The following is a 16,223-nucleotide window of genomic DNA, read 5'->3' as shown; positions in this document are numbered from 1 at the left end:
GCCTAAGACTGCTGGGCTCCAGAGCCTTTCTCTCCCATGATTAGTTCCCATCAGGTTGTGATCAACTAAATCATTCAGATCCTTTTCAGCAGAGCTGGGGTCAAGTCAGGTCTCTCCCCCACCCTCTGCTTTGTGTGAATGTCTTTGAGCTCACAGAAGGACAATGTCATCTTGCTTATTCCAGCCTGTAGAAATTGTTTTGAATGCCGGTTCTGTTGCCCACTGTTTTCTCTCCCTAAGTTTAGATCCAGGCTGCTCCTTGCAGCTTCACTCCACCCACCATCCATAGTGTTGCTGAGGACAGAGCCCCCGTAACATACCTCCAGGGACACTCATTGACCAGCAATGGAAACAGAGCACAGCTAATACAGGAGCTCCCAGTTATTGAGCACTCTCTGTGTGCCAGGCAAGCACTGTGCTAAGTGCTTTGTGTATATCATCTCATTTACTCCTCACAACACCCCTGGAGAGGGTAGTTTTTATTACTCCATTTAATAGATGATGAACCTGAGGCTAATAGAGGAGAAGCAGGGACTAGTTTTATAAACCCAGAGTCAGGCCCCTTTTTCTGGTGATGGTGTGGTTGTAGACTTGTCACTTAGAGATGCCTTCCAGTCCTGACCACGTATCTCTGCTGGCCTTCTTGCCAACTGTCCTTCCTACTCCCCCTTTACCCCCACACCACCAGGCCTGGAGTCCAAGGGGCTGTCCTGAGCCTCCAGTCCACAGTAGGCAGAGGGCTCTGTTAGCTTCCGGAGCCTGGGGCAGGGGCCTGGGCCCATTTTTCATAGTAACATTCTTTTCATCTAGGGCAGCAGTGAGGACAAGGGTTTCTCCTTGAAGGGCAGACAGACAGCTCCCCACTCTGTGCTCGGACCACCCTCCTAGCCATCCTTGACCTTTTCTGGGTCTAGCCCGACCTCACGGCCTAGGGCAAATGAGCTTCAGAGCCCTCTCCCTGCCCCCTTGTTGCTCTCCACCTGTCTATGCCCTCATGAAGCACCATGCCTAGCCTGGTGGGCTTCTTCATATACCCTAGCATAGTCCCCTGAGAGCCCTTGGGGGAGGCCAACAGGTCCCCAGAGCTTCTTGGGAGGCAGAGCAGCAGAGTTAAGTGCAAAGATCGCAGAGACAGGTTACCTGGCTGCATAGCCTATCTCTACCATTACAGTTTACTCTTGGGCAAATTGCCAAATCTCTTTGAGCCTCACTTTCCCCACTTGTCGAATGGGGATAATAATTGTACCTGTCTTTGGGGTTGGCATGAGGATTAAGTGGGGTGCTTAAAACAGTGCTTGGCACAGAGTGAGCACTTTATTTTTTATTTATTTATTTATTTTTTTTTTTTTTTTTATTAAAAAAATTTTTTTCAATGTTTATTTATTTTTGGGACAGAGAGAGACAGAGCATGAACAGGGGAGGGGCAGAGAGAGAGGGAGACACAGAATCGGAAACAGGCTCCAGGCTCTGAGCCATCAGCCCAGAGCCCGACGCGGGGCTCGAACCCATGGACCGCGAGATCGTGACCTGGCTGAAGTCGGACGCTTAACCGACTGCGCCACCCAGGCGCCCCCAGAGTGAGCACTTTAAAAGGATTATTAGGAGCACCTGGGTGGCTCAGTTGGTTAAGCATCTGACTCTTGATCTCACCGTTCATGAGATCAAGCCCCTCATTGGGCTCTGCATTGGCAGCATGGATCTGCTTGGGATTCTCTCTCTCTCTCTCTCTCTCTCTCTCTCTCTTTCTCTCTCTCTCTCTCTCTCTGTTTCAGTCTCTCCCCATCCCTCCCCTGCTCTCTCTCTCTCAGAATAAACATTAAAAAATAAAAGGATTATTTATTATTATTATTATTATTATTATTATTATTATCTTTATTAGCACCCTGGGCAAAACCTCTCCAAGTAAGGCCGCTTAAGTCAGAGGGGAGGAAATTTGATGTAAATAGCTAGAGGCTAGATTTATGTCTCGTTCCACAATGTGGTATTTCAAGCACAATTGGATGCTGTTGGGTCGGGGCACGATGATCAGGTGGAGCTGTTGAGGTTTCATCTAAGTGAAAGAGTTGCCAAGTGTGATAGCTTATAGTTTGTTATCCAGTGGAAGATTTCTTCAATGCCTAACTGGCAGACTCACCACCCTGACTTCTGAAAAAAAGGAACCAGCCCATTCCTTAAAGTATACTTTAGCTCAAGAGTCACTAGTAAGTTTACATTCTGGGTGGTGGTGCTCTGAGGCCAGGGAATGGCCAGAGTTAAGGCCTGGGCAGGCCCCGGAGCAAGGGTTTCCTGGAATGGCTGCTACGATAGGGATGCCCCAGCCTACTCTCCCTGGAGCCCCTATTATTTGTCCTGTAGGAAGGAGGCAGGGCAGAAAGTAGGAAGAAGGGACTCTTGAGGGTCCCAAAGAGAGGCTCTTTGGGGAGGAAGTATCTGAGGGCCCTTGAAGTCACCAGGAGGCTGCTAGTTCCTGCCTGTATGTCAGCTGGGCAATTGTAGGATAGGAGAGTCTCCGAGGCTGATCCATCTGACCACGAGAGGCTATAGACCACTTCGGAGGGAGGCCCCCTATTATGGGCTTCGGGACTAGGCTAGGTGATAGGTCTGACTTCTGAGCCTCAGGTGTCAGGGGACTGAGGGGCATGGAGAGTGCCCAGAGATTCCCTGGGATACCTGGTGCCTCCCCCAGCCAACCAGCCAGTATCCCTGTATCTTCTCATCCTGGATTCCCCCAAGTTCAAGTTTCTTCCCAGAAGAGAGAGACATCCCTACCCCCCAGGAAGACTCTGCAGAGGAGTTGTAAGAATGATGGAGTAGAAGTTGCTGAGTAGACCAGCCTTGGCTCAGAGAACCACACTATCTGAGACAGCCCCAGGGATTGGGCTAGGAGCCTGCCAGGTAGCCTATCCTGCCAGGTAGCCTCAGGATCCAGGAGATCAGGTGAGGCGCTTTCGGGGCAGGAGCTTAGAGCCTGGCCTCAGAAGAAGGGGGAGGGGGGCCTGGGTGGCTCAATGGGGCACCTCGGTGGCTCAGTCGGTTAAGCATCTGACTCTTGGTTTCAGCTCAGATCATGATCTCACAGGTCGTGAGTTCCAGCCCCAAATCGGGCTCTCTGCTGATGGTATGGAGCCTGCTTGGGATTCTCTCTCCCTCTCTCTCTGCCCCTCCTGCATCTCTCTTTCTCTCTCTCTCTCTCTCTCTCTCAAAATAAATAGTAAACTTTAAAAAAAAGAAGAAGAAGGGGTGGGGTGGAGGCTGAAACCTGAGCAATACTCCTCCCTTCCTGGCCAGCCTGGACTCTGCCCTCGCTCTCCTTTTGCTCACACCACGTTCCTGCCTGGAGGCCCTGCCTTGGCTTGCTGGCCTTGACCCTCTCAGAGTAAGATCTTCAGCATAAGTGACTTGCTGGACTAAGGCCAGCGTGGCAGAAGCGGAGCCTGCCTTGGGAAGCCCAAAGTTCCACCCCACTTCTGGGCCTCCTTTTACCCATCTGCTCAAAAAAGCAGGTCGGACAGCCTAGCACCAAGTAACGGCTGCTTCCACTTTCACTACTGCACATGGAGACCTGGCCTTTGGTGGCCTTCAGACTTGTGGTAACCCTGTGGTCTCATGCTGATAAGGAATAAGAGAACAGCATAGTTGGGGCCCTTAAAGAGTGTGGCCTGGAGTCAATCTTGTCAGGTTTTGAATATAGTTCTGTTTCTAGCTAGGTCTGTGACTTTAGGCAGGTCATTTACTTCTCTGAACTTCATTTATTTGGTCAATAATAACAGCTCATAGTGTTATCCTGAGGATCGGGTGAGACAATATATATGTGCAAAACAAAACTTATAGTTGGCTGTTAACATATGTTAATTTATGCCCTTTGTCCATTTCTTCTGACTGGCCAGATGTCTTTGATGAAGAGGCAGTGGGGAGGGGGGGGCACCTGGGTGGCTCAGTTGGTTAAGGGTCTGACTCTCGATCTGGCTTAGGGCACGATCTCACAGTCAGGCTCTGTGCCAACAGTGTCTAGTCTACCTGGGATTCTCTCTCTCTCAAAATAAGTAAACTTAAAAAAAAAAAAAGGCATTGGAAAAACATTTCTGTTCTGGGTTTAAAAACAAAATAGGTAAAAAAAATTTTTAGACATTAATTATACTGGAATTAAAAATATTTTATTTAAAATAAATTCTTTATTTTTATTTATTTATTTCTTTAACATTTATTTATTTTTGAGACAGAGAGAGAGCATGAACAGGGGAGGGTCAGAGAAAGAGGGAGACACAGAATCCGAAACAGGCTCCAGGCTCTGAGCTGTTAGCACAGAGCCCGACGTGGGGCTCAAACCCACGGACTGTGAGATCATGACCTGAGCTGAAGTCGGACGCTTAACCGACTGAGCCACCCAGGTGCCCCTAAAATAAATTTAAAAAAAAAAAACTTAAAGGGGCACCTGGCTGGCTCACTTGGAGTGTGCAACTCTTGGTCTCGGAGTTATGAGTTTGAGCCCCACGTTGGGCATAGAGGTTGCTTAAAAATAAAATCTTTAAAATTAAAAAAAATAATAAAATGAATAGAATAAACTTAAAACATGGGGGCCTTAAATTTTTTTTAAAAATTTAGGGATACCTGGCTAGCTCAGTTGGTAAAGCATGCAAATCTTGATCTCAGGGTTGTGAGTTCAAGCCCCATATGTGTCATTGAGTTTACTTAAAAAAAATTTTTTTTGTTGTTCTTTTAATAAAATCTACTTGGAAGAGGTAGAAAGGTCCATGGATTACTGAGCTACTCTGGACCCACCCAGCAACACAAAGGTGAAGAAGGTATGGATGATCCTGTCCTTTGAGGGAGTCACATTTTTTAAAAAGTTTTATTTAATTATTTTGAGAGTGTGAATGTGTGTGTGCACACTCACATGAGAGAAAAAAGAGAGACAGAGAGAGGAGGAGGGGGAGGAGGAGAGGGAGGGGCAGAGAGAGAGGAAAGAGAGAATCTCAAGCAGGCTCTGCAATGCCAGCCTGGAGCCCGACGCAGGGCTTGAGATCATGACCTGTGCCAAAATCAAGAGTCGGATGCTTAATTGACTGAGCCACCCAGGCACCTCTGAGGGAGTCACATCTAATCACGGAGACAAACATAAGCAGACTAAGCTACAAAATGTAGCGAAGTCCTAATGGAGATCTGTCTGAGTGCACAGACTTGAGAACACTAGATTCTGTTTGAGAGAGATAGAAGTCTGGGAAGGCTTCACAGAGGAGGTGATGATGGAGCCAAACCCTGAGTAAGAGTTCCTGAGATAGGGAAGGGCATGTGAAGCAAAAGGAACACCACAGATGGAAGAGTAATGGAGCATGGTGGGTATAGAAACAATGAGTATCTTGGTGGGGACTGGGCATTTGCTAGATGGGAAATTGATAAGCCCTGAGGCTGAGAAGATGGGAAGAGGCCTTGCATCCTCACCCTGAAGATAGTGGGGAGCCATTATAAGGATTCTAAGCAGAAGAGTAAAATGACCATATCTGTACTTTATTTTTTTTATTAGTATTCTTTTAAATCATTACCTCCCACTCTTTTTTTTTTTTTTTTTTAGTTTATTTTTAGAGAGAATGAGTGAGAGAGAGGCACAGAGAGAGGGGGGACAGAAGATCCAAAGTGGGCTCTGTGCTGACAGCAGAGAGCCTAGTGTGGGGCTCGAACGCACAGACCATGAGATCCTGACCTGAGCCGAAGTCGGACACTTAACGGACTGTGCAACCTAAGCGCCATGACCATGTCTGTACTTTATAAATATGACATGACACTTGCAATCCTTAGACTCTTGTTCTATCTCTCCTGAACTATTGGAACAATGCCCTAATGGGCCTCCTCTAATCCAATCTTCAACAACAGATGAATTAAAAAAAAAAAAAATCTGGCCATTTCATCATCCTGTTTAAAGTCTACCTATAGTATGTGTTCAACCAATATTTGATGAATGAGAGATTAAATGAATGAAGGGACTATCTGTAATAGGCCCTTCTGTGTTTCTGGGTCTATGAGTCTAAATAAAACACTTTCTGATTTCCTTTTTGGGAAAAGTAAGACCAGAGAAGGGAAGGGACTTTCTCAAAGTCACAACAGCATGTCAGCAGCGGTGGGATTGCTTCCCATCCCATTGAGATTCCAAGGGGTAGTCTTTGCAGAGAAAGCCCCAGGCCATGTTTTGCCTGATGTCTGAGTCCCCAGTATGGACCCTCCAGACCAGGGCTAGGAGAACCACAGAACACTCCCCTTGCCACCACACAAACACCAGCTCCTTGTCCCCCTCCTGCCAGGAGTAGGGTTGAAATCTGGAATTCCTCCTCCTCATCTTGCAGCCTTGGTCTATCCCTAACTGCTGCTAGGAGGAACATCCGGGGTCTGCTAGGCTGTGGGCTGGGTGTGGAGTTCTATGCACCCCCATAACTATTAGGCTGGAACTATTAGGCTGTCCTGGAACTAAGATGGGTCTGTGTTGTATTCTAGGCTTTTGAGTAGCTTCTGGGTTGCTTTGGGCTCTGGACTTTGGGCTTAGCTTTAGTCTGAATTCTGGCTCTGAGCTTCTGGCCCTCTGGCTCTGGGTTCTAAGCTGTGAACTGGATTATACGCCCAGGACTCGGTTCTAAGTCCTGAGCTCTGGTCTTTGGGTCTGGTGAGGGGGGCAGAGGGAGAGAGAAAGAGAATCCTAAGCAGGCTCCCTGCTCAGCACAGAGCCCGATGCAGAGCTCGATACCACAACCCTGGGATCATGACCTGAGCCCACATCAAGAGTCAGACATTCAACCAACTGAGCCACCCAGGCACCCCTGGGTTCTGGGCTTTAGTGCTAGCTTCTGAGCTGGACTTTTGACCCGTCTGGGCTTGTTTGGGCTCTGCGTTCCAAGCTTTGGGCTGGACTTTGGGGCTGGGCTTGGCTGGATTCTAACCCTTAGCTGGTAAATTATGATCTCTCCTCTGAATTCCAGACTCTGGGCTTATGTTGGGTGGGAACAGGAGGCCAAAGAAGGGAAAATAGCAAATTCTTGAGCCTCTCCCCTCACCCCGCTTCTTTTTGGAGACTTTTGGCTTTGCTTACTCCTTCTGAGTGACAGGGCCAAAGTGAAGGTAGTAGCAGCCTTCCTTGAGCTGCCCAAAGACTTCCTGGCCATCAGGAAAAAACGAAAGGTGAAGGGTAGGGCTGGTGGCACGTGGAAGTGTCCTCCGGTGGCCACGATCCATTCTGCTTGCTATCAGGACCTTCCCACAGAGCAAAGGGCAGTGAGGACACACAGGCACAGGCCACCACCTGGCTCCCTGTGGGAAGCCAAGCCACAACCAGGGGCTGGGACTGAGACTGAGGGGTTCCCAGCCCCCCCCTTTCCCACCTCATTCCTGAAACTTCACCCCACCCTCTGTTTCGGCCAGGAGTTGGACTTGAAGCTCTCAGTCCCCAGAAAAGGTAGTTCCCATGGCTCACCCTAAGCTTTACTTGCACCCTCACCCTTAACCTGACTGCCTTGTCCCTTAAAATGGACTGCTCCTCATTTTATTCCTCTTCAGGTAAGGTTGTCTTCCTCCCGTGCCTGCTCAGGAGCCTTGCACCCAGAAGGACTCCTCCCCAGCCCCACTGCTGGATATGCTCACTCCATGAGCTACCACGAAGGCAAGGCCCACATGCCTGTGACAGACTTCACTGAAGGGGCAGGAATTCCTGTAGGGAAATACAACTAGAAGAAATCATTTTAAATTGTGCATGTCATGTGACTGCCCAAGGGAAAAACAACCAAAACCTGTTAACAGGATGTCTCCTTATGAGTACACTCAGTTCCTAACTTTATTCTCCCGTCTCAGATCTTCCTTCCCTTACACCCACTGAAAGAGACCACCTTTTCAGTTCTCCCCTGGGCAAAATCTACATCAGGCTCTGTTCAGGAAGCCTCACCCCCTAAGCCACATGGGATAGGATCAACAGGATAAGAAACACTTAGCAGAACACTTCCCAAAGTCTGAGTTATTCAGTCTAAGAGACTATCCTAGCAAGAGCATGGAGGGGTACAGGCAAATAGCCTTCACCAAACAGCCCAGGATGGGCTTGGAAATTTTGACTCTCAGTGTCCTGTCTCTTTAAAGTCTTTCCACCAATGAGAAATGACGAGCTATGCCTCCTCCTCATTGTTCAGATTTGGCCTTTTGGGGTGAGTGGGAATGGCAGGAGAGTGGTTAAATGCAGATCAAATACACACACATACACACATGCACACAAAACACAACTATTTATTCTCAGCAACAATATAGTCTAAATCCATGTTGAGGAGGAGAAACACTTTCCTAAGAGCCCCATAATCTGGTCCTAAGCCCGGGGGTAACTCGAATTAAGTTTTAGAGCAATGTCAGATCCTCTGGGTACCTCCTCTTGCTTCAGGCTGTGGCCCAGCGTAACAATTGGCCTGGCAAAGACCTCAATCTATGCTGGTTCCTCTTGGATATACATTGTCCTTGTAAGAGCTTTGAAAAGATGATGTTCTTATTTTTGGACCAAATGAAAGTCAGGGGCGGTGGAAGGCGAGAATTCTTCCCACATCTGAGAAGAACAATCCAGAAGTGTGGGGCATTGGGTTTTCTAGTACGTACTCATTCTTTACATCTCTGCTCCAGTTCCCCGCTCTGACCACCGCATCCTCTCTTAGAGCTCTCTTTGTCCATCGTGGGAACGCCTCTGTCTGAAACACACAGGGCTGTGAACCTCCTGGTCATACTCTGTTCTTGATATGTTTTTTTTTTTTAATTTTTTTTCAACGTTTTTTATTTATTTTTGGGACAGAGAGAGACAGAGCATGAAAGGGGAGGGGCAGAGAGAGAGGGAGACACAGAATCGGAAACAGGCTCCAGGCTCCGAGCCATCAGCCCAGAGCCTGACGCGGGGCTCGAACTCCCGGACCGCGAGATCGTGACCTGGCTGAAGTCGGACGCTTAACCGACTGCGCCACCCAGGCGCCCCTCTTGATATGTTTTGTTTGTTCATTCTGTCTCCCCAGCCAGACTGGGAACCCCAGGATGCAGGGATGAGGCTAGGATCCCTTCATTCAGATGAACATTCTCTGAGCCCTGCCTCGGTGTCAGGCAGAGTCCTTAAGGAGTTCAGAGTCTAGAGAGAGAGATCAACAGGTAAATAAATCATTACAGTAAAAGGCTGATAAAAATTACGATAAAGGTAAACAGAGGAGTGATACAGGCAAGATTGCCACGTTGCACAGCCAAAAGGGTCTATATGACTGGTCCCCCACTGGAGTTGTGCAATGAGACAGCCATGGTCATGTGCAAGCCCAGAGGCTTCCAACCTAGCCTAAGAGGTCTCAGCAAGTCCTTAAGGATATGAGCTATTAGCTGAGGCTCAAAGGGCAAGTGTGCCAGGCAGATGAGGAGAGTGAAGGGCATGTCAGGCAGAGCAAACAGCATGTGCAAAGCCAAAGGGGGTGAGGGAGAATGGTAAGTGTTAGGAAATCTCAGGAAATACATTTTGGCTGAAGCACTGGGCACATGTGGAAGAATGCCTAGAGCTTGTTTGTTAAGTGAGTTAATGAATGCAAGAAAGACCATAGTAACAAGAATCATAATGGCCAACATTTGTTAACCACTCACTCTATGCCAAGCACCGTGCTATGTGATTTACGTGAATTCTCTAATTTTAACTTCACAACAACCCCATGAGGTAAGTTCTTTATTATTCTCTCCTCTGCAGATAAAGAGACTGAGGCTGAGTAGTTAACTTGCTCAAGGTCAGAGAGCTAGTGAGTGGCAGAGCCAGGATGGAAACCCAGATGTCCTGGACTCTAGAACCCTGAACCCTTGACCACTGCTTCCCTCAATGCTAGTCCCTTAACTTTGGGCAGAGGTGGCCTCAGCACAGACCCAGGAGGGCTTTTCCTCCTCAACCTTAGATGTTAGAGCTCTGAGGACCTCTTCCTTCAACCCTCTTTCCTCTTTACCCCGTCCTCTCCCACCCCATCAGTGACCATATTACACCAATAACTCCCCAAACTACGGCTTCACCCCACCTGGATGTCTGAATGTGTATTTCACACAGTTGTTAATACAACTAACGTTTTTGGGTCTGTTAGGCACCGTGCTTGGTAGATGACACAGACCCCGGCCTTGTGAGATCACAGTCGGATGGACAAATAGAACCAGGCAATTGGAATGGAGTGTGTCGTCAGAGAGAGCTGAGGGACAAGAGAAGAGACGGCTGGTACCAGGGAAATGTATCAGCTAGGCTTGAGTTTGGCTATAGGTGACAAAATTCCCCAATCACAGCCATGTCACGAGCTAGTATGGCGGCTCCATGATCATCACAGCTCAGTGCTTTCTGTTCTATTGCCCCATCATCCTCTGCCATCCTTAACACAATGTTTCTATCTCACTGGCCAGCGTGGCTTCCATGTGAGTTGGAAGGAGGAAGGTGTGAAAAACAGCACACACTCCCTTTAAAAAACAGTTCCTGGGGTGCCTGGGTGGCTCAGTGGGTTAAGCCTCTGACTCTTGATTTCAGCTCAGGTCATGATCTCGTGGTTTGTGAGTTTGAGCCCCGCATCGGGCTCCACGCTGGCGGCCCAGAGCCTGCTTGGGATTCTGTCTCCCGCTCTCTCTGTCCCTCCCCTGTTTGCTCTCTATCTGTCTCAAAAAATAAGTGAAAATAAAACTTAAAAAAAAATTTTTTTTTTAATAAAAAATAAGATAAAAAACAGTTCCTGAAAGTTGCACAGAATAGTCGCACCCACAAGCTGTTGACCCACATTCAGTCCCAGAATCACACCTAGCTGCAAGGAATTCTAGGAAATAGGGTTTTTACTCCAGGCCAGCCAGGTGCCCCGCTAAAAATCAGAATTTTATGACTAAGGGCAAGCAGAATAATTGGGTATTAGGGGACAGCTAGCAGTTTCAGCCTCAGAAATTTCCCTGAGGACCTGACACTTAGCCTGAATTTTGAGGGATGAATCAGAGTCAGCCAGGCGGAGTAGCCCATTTTAGGCACTCATTCTTGGAAATGCAAGTGGTTCAAGGCGTCTCCAGCATGGAGTGCATCTTAGGGAGCAATGGAAAATACAGACAAGATCACATTATCTGAGGAGTCATTTCAAGAGGGGGAGTCCTGGTGCATTCTGAGGAAAGAGACGCACCAAGGGGTGGGGCAGGGAGGAGCCAACCTGTGTTAAAATTAGGTTTCTCTAGAGATCAACAGCCTAGGTGTGATGCGGCTTTAGAAGTCCCTTAGGGGCGCCTGGGTGGCTCAGTCAGTTAAGCGTTTGACTTCAGCCCAGGTCAGGATCTCACAGTTTGTGAGTTTGAGCCCCACGTCAGGCTCTGTGCTGACATCTCGGAGCCTGGAGCCTGCTTCGGATTTTGTGTCTCCCTCTCTCTCTGCCCCTCCCCAGCTCGTGCTCGAACTCTGTCTCTGTCAAAAATAAACAAACTTAAAAAAAAAAAAAAAGTCCCTTAACTTTCCTTCTGGGGCCTGGGGTCCCAAGAGATGCCAATTTGCAATTGCGACACGACCATGCCACAAATACATCCACACCTACGCATTCACTCACCTATGTGTCACCCCCAGACCCTCCCATTGATGTTGGTTCCTGTGTTTGGGGGTCAGGGTTCCCCAGTTCTCTTAACTGTAGGAACCTGTGCCTTATGAGCTTTGATGAACAGAGATTCAGCAGGAATACTGTGGAAATTCCGGAATGGGGCTGCAGTACTTAGGTAATCATCTAGGAGCAGTTAATGGCAGCAAGGCCATTGGCCTCACAAGCCTTAGCGGCCGGTCAAAGGCAGGGCATTGCCCACATGAGCTACTTGCTGTAGCAGCCTCCCCAAACACATCACCAGGACTTCCAAAGGTTGTGTTTATTTCCCTGGTGTTTTTTTTTTTTTTTTTTTTTCCCCAGACATCAGGGCAAGATAGTCAGCTGAGTGTGAAGCATCTGGCTCTTTGGAGAATAGACCCAACCCCCTTGACTCTGCCCCTACTGCCCTTCTTTGCTCTTGCAGCAAGTAGACCATGACCTTGGCCGGGCCACCTCAGAGAGTTCAGCAGGGAATCCTAAATACATCAACACTTCCCCACTGCCTAAAAGAACTCTCCAGTTCATGCTCTCCCCCTGATCTAGCTCACACAAGACACACACATCATATACAGACACACCAACACACATTGCTTAGACCACGTACCCAGATCTACATCTGTTGCCCCACGTACAGGTATTCACACGCAAAAGTCACCTACGCACACTACATATGTGCTACATGTAGACATGGCCCTCCAACTACCCACATCACTTCGAGACCCGTGTACATTGCACACAGACATATATGTGTTACACGTGATATTCTAACATGCCTGTATTTACCATACACCATGCACAAATACATCCATACCTCCATATTCACTTACCTATGTACACATCACACCCAGTCCCCCATTGATGTTGGGTCCTGTGTTTAAGGTACAGGGGCCCCCAAGTTCCCTTATGCATAGGAACCCTTGCCTTCCGAGCTTTGATGGACAGAACTCAGGAGGTAGTCAGAGGGGAGAAGGAAGCACCCCTACCTCCGCAACCCAAATACATACACTCAGCCCACAGCAAAGAAGGAAGACCAGCCTTTTCCCCAGTACCCTGTGGAGCCATGTTTGCCCCTGACGTCAGGGACATGGAGTTCTAGGCAGGGGCTCCAGTGTGGTGCCTTGGCTCTGACCCCACTGCCCAAGATGCCCTAGGGACAACAGTCCCAGCCAGAAGCCTGGAAGCAAGGCTGTGCCAGGGCCACTAATGTCATAGTGGCAGGACAACCCTTATGCAATGAGCACTGTGGAATGTGCAGGGCACCTACAGGAGCTGACCTGGTGGATCTGGAAAAACAGTGAGGGGGAAAGGCCCTGGCGGTTATTGACATCTACTGTGTGCCAGGCGCCATGTCCAGACCTCCACAGCATTGTCTCCTATCCTTCTCATGTCATCTGTTTTCCTGTTTTATAGACAAGAGAATCGGGGCCCAAGGAGGTGCTCAAAGCCTCACAGCCAGTAAGTGGTAGGGTCTTGCTTTGAACCTGGGACTAGTTGTCCCTACAGCACCAGGGCCCTGAGGTTGGGCTGGGATGCTGCATGCAGCAAGGCAGCTCCAGGGCAGGCGTAATCCCAGAAGCAGACCAGCCACATGGGGCCCTGTTTTGGTCTTTTCCCAGTCTCTCTCCTTCCTTCTAACTGGAGAGTACAGACACCACATGCTTTTCAAACGTTTGCATGAAACGCCACTTTGCTTTTACAAAAGACCTACATCAGTACCTGTTTTTTTTTTTTTTTACTAACCAAAGAAATTCAAGGGGGATTTTCACTTTTATAAAAGATGAAAAAACAAACAAACAAAAAACCCCCAAAACAAAAAACGGGACACCTGGGTGGCTCAGTCAGTTGAGCCTCTGACTCTTGATATCAGCTCAGGTCATGGGGCCAAAGGTCCTGGGATGGAGCCCCACGCTGGGCTCCATGCTGAGCGTGGAGCCTGCTTGAGATCCTCTCTGTCCCTCTGCCCCTCTCCCCCACTTGCACGCTCTCTCACTCTAAAAGAAAAGAACAAAAACGGTAAATAGCCAAAATAGTGCTCAGTGTTTGGCATCAAGCTGTCACAGAAGCAGCGTGAACCCCTGACAGCCAGAGTGGCCCCACCAAGCTCCTTCCCCAGGAAGTACACTCAGCATCTCAGCATCCAGCCACCAGAGATCTGAACTGTGTCTATAAGCATCTATGCTTTAATCTCGGATTTATTTTGCACATACACTAGCAAGATGTGCCCTAAAGTATCAGAAAAGCCTAACAGAAGCTTTTGGGTGTGGGAATGCTGAAGAATTTTTCCATATAAGTTCATGGCCATTGCTTCTTTACGCCATTTTAGCTTACAAAAGGCTTCATAGGAATGCAGGGGAAACGAGGAACTGAGGTGGGAAACTTCAGCCCAGGAAAGTGGAGCTGGGGATTGGGAGGGGGTAGGAAACACAGGGCGCCTGGCTGGCTCGCTCGTTGGAGCATGCAATTCTTGATCTCGAGGTAGCGAGCTTAAGCTCCATGTTGAGAGTAGAGTTTACTTTAAAAAAAAAAAAAAAGAAGAAGAAGAATAAAAATAAAAGGGAGGGTAGGAAACAGATGAATGGGTTGTGAGCTTGGACCCAATGCCATGGACTAAGCCCATATTCGTCCTGGATATTAAGCCAAAGCTGGTGCTAGGCCTGGAGCTGGATCTCCAGCTTGAAGCAGGTCAGAGCTGGAATCAGAGATGGGTCTGAGCCAGGAGCTAGACCTGCAGCTGCTGCTGGCTCTGAAGTGACTCCAGGCCATGCCAGAGCCGGAACGGACGGAAGGGAGATCGAGACTAAGTTGCTCCCATCCCACGTTTTCAGAGCCTCCCCACTATGTCAGGTAACATGCTGGGCACCAAGGGAGGGATGCACAGAAGCTCACACCACTCAGTAGGAAAGAGAGACAGGGACACAAAGAACTTTAATCCAAGGCACATTAGGCTCCAGCAAAAGGACCCTCTGTGCAGCGAGGCTTTCAAGGGTAGCCAGAACTTCAGTCACCAGAGATGGACAAGGGAGATTACGGTAAGCCAGGTTGGCACTGGGAACAGAGGCCCCGAGGCCAGGAAGCCTAGCCCAGGGTCTGTTCAGAGGAGGGGGAGTTAACATCCCATTTGGCTGGAACAGTCCAGGGATCAGTGAGCACGAGGCTGGCAAGGCTGGTGACCAGAGTCCACAGGGCCTGATGACCCACTTGGGAATTTGGGCTTTATTCAGAGGGCAACAGGACATCATGGACAGGTGTTAAGGACAATGACTGGGTCAGACTTGTGTTTGAGAAGAGCCCTCTGGCTGCTGGTGTGGATGAGGGCCTGGGGGAGGGAAAGGAGAGGTGGAAGGCAGGGGGACCAAGGAGGAGGCTGATAGCCAGAGCAGGAGATCATGAGGCCCAAGCTGGGGCAGTCACTCTGGGACTGGAGGGAAGGGCACAGATGCCAGGTCTGCAGAGGGGGTATGATTGACAGGATTTGGTGATCACTTTTTGATTATGAGGGAGAAGGTGAGCCTAGGAGGACCCTCAGGGCAGAGCTCAAATGTCGGGGAGGCTGGGAGGGCTATTGCAGAAGTGGGGTCACCCCAGGAGAAACTGCAGGGACAGAGCCCAAGCTCCAGCCTTGTCCTCCCAACTAGGCCTCTCACCAGCTGCATGTCCTTGCATGTGATTTATGCCTTATGAGCCTCAGTTTTTTCTTCTGTAGAACAGGGAAATTTTTATTTCCTTCATAGAGTTTTTATAAACATGTATGATGATATTTGGCACATGGTAAGGGCCAATTAATTTTTCAAAGCTCAGCCATGCCCCAGCCCAGATCTCTGGCTCCCGAGAAACATCACTGGCCTCTATCAGTGACAATCTCAATACTTCCTGGCCATAAGGGGTGACCTAGCCTGACCTGCCAAGTATCCTATCATGTGATAGGTAGCTCCAGGTACCTCCAGCCTTCCAATTTCCCTGCAGCTGAGAAAAATGTCCTGGATGCCCTCTTTGCTTATTCTCCAGCCAGTGGGCCCAGGTGGGCTTCTCCTCTGAACTCCCCTTCCCGGTAGTGTCCCAGAGGCCCACCAAGTGACCCTGGAGGAAGGAAGGAACTTCTGAAGGATGCTTAGATGTCCTGAACCAGCCTGGGGTCTTGTCCCACCTCACCCTTTATCGGGCTACAGCAGGCTCCAGTCAGAAACCCTCCTCCCCACCTATCCCTCAGTCTATCTGTGCAGGGAGGTCTTGAGGAGGGGTCCAGTCCTACAGGATGGAGGCAAAGGCCACCTAGGGAGGCACCTGGATCCCGCAGAGCCTGTAGACTCCTCTCCTTCCCCTTGTAATCCCTTAAATGTCCTTAATCCCTTAATGTTAACAGGTCCTCAGGGTCCATCCTAGGGCTCCTGCTCTCCTCCACATGCCCACAGGACTTCCTTGTCACCAACAATACATCCTAAGGCCAGCTCTTTCTCCTGAGCACCAGACCCCCTCTATCCCACTGGTCTCATAACTGGCCCAGACTTTTAGACCCCGCGTGGCTAAATGAACTCATTCGCCTCCTCTGGACCCTCGGGTCAGTGAATGGGTCTTCCTCCCACCCGTGCTCCCAGGCTTTGTCTCCTCTCTCTGCACACCGCACCTTATCAGTTC

General features: G+C 49.1%; 1 protein-coding gene across 1 annotated transcript in view; it reads left to right on the top strand.

The window, feature by feature from the left end:
* The window catches only part of MYCL (MYCL proto-oncogene, bHLH transcription factor), a 103,520-nt gene that overhangs the window by 64,693 nt on the left and 22,604 nt on the right, over nucleotides 1-16,223 (top strand). The gene's annotated exons all lie outside the window — the stretch shown is intronic.

The sequence above is a fragment of the Puma concolor genome, chromosome C1 (genome assembly GCF_028749965.1).
Source record: "Puma concolor isolate L17-30 chromosome C1, mPumCon1.1.hap2, whole genome shotgun sequence".
Lineage (NCBI taxonomy): Eukaryota > Metazoa > Chordata > Mammalia > Carnivora > Felidae > Puma > Puma concolor.
Note: the sequence above shows the minus strand (reverse complement) of the source record. Positions and strands in the feature narration are given on the sequence as shown.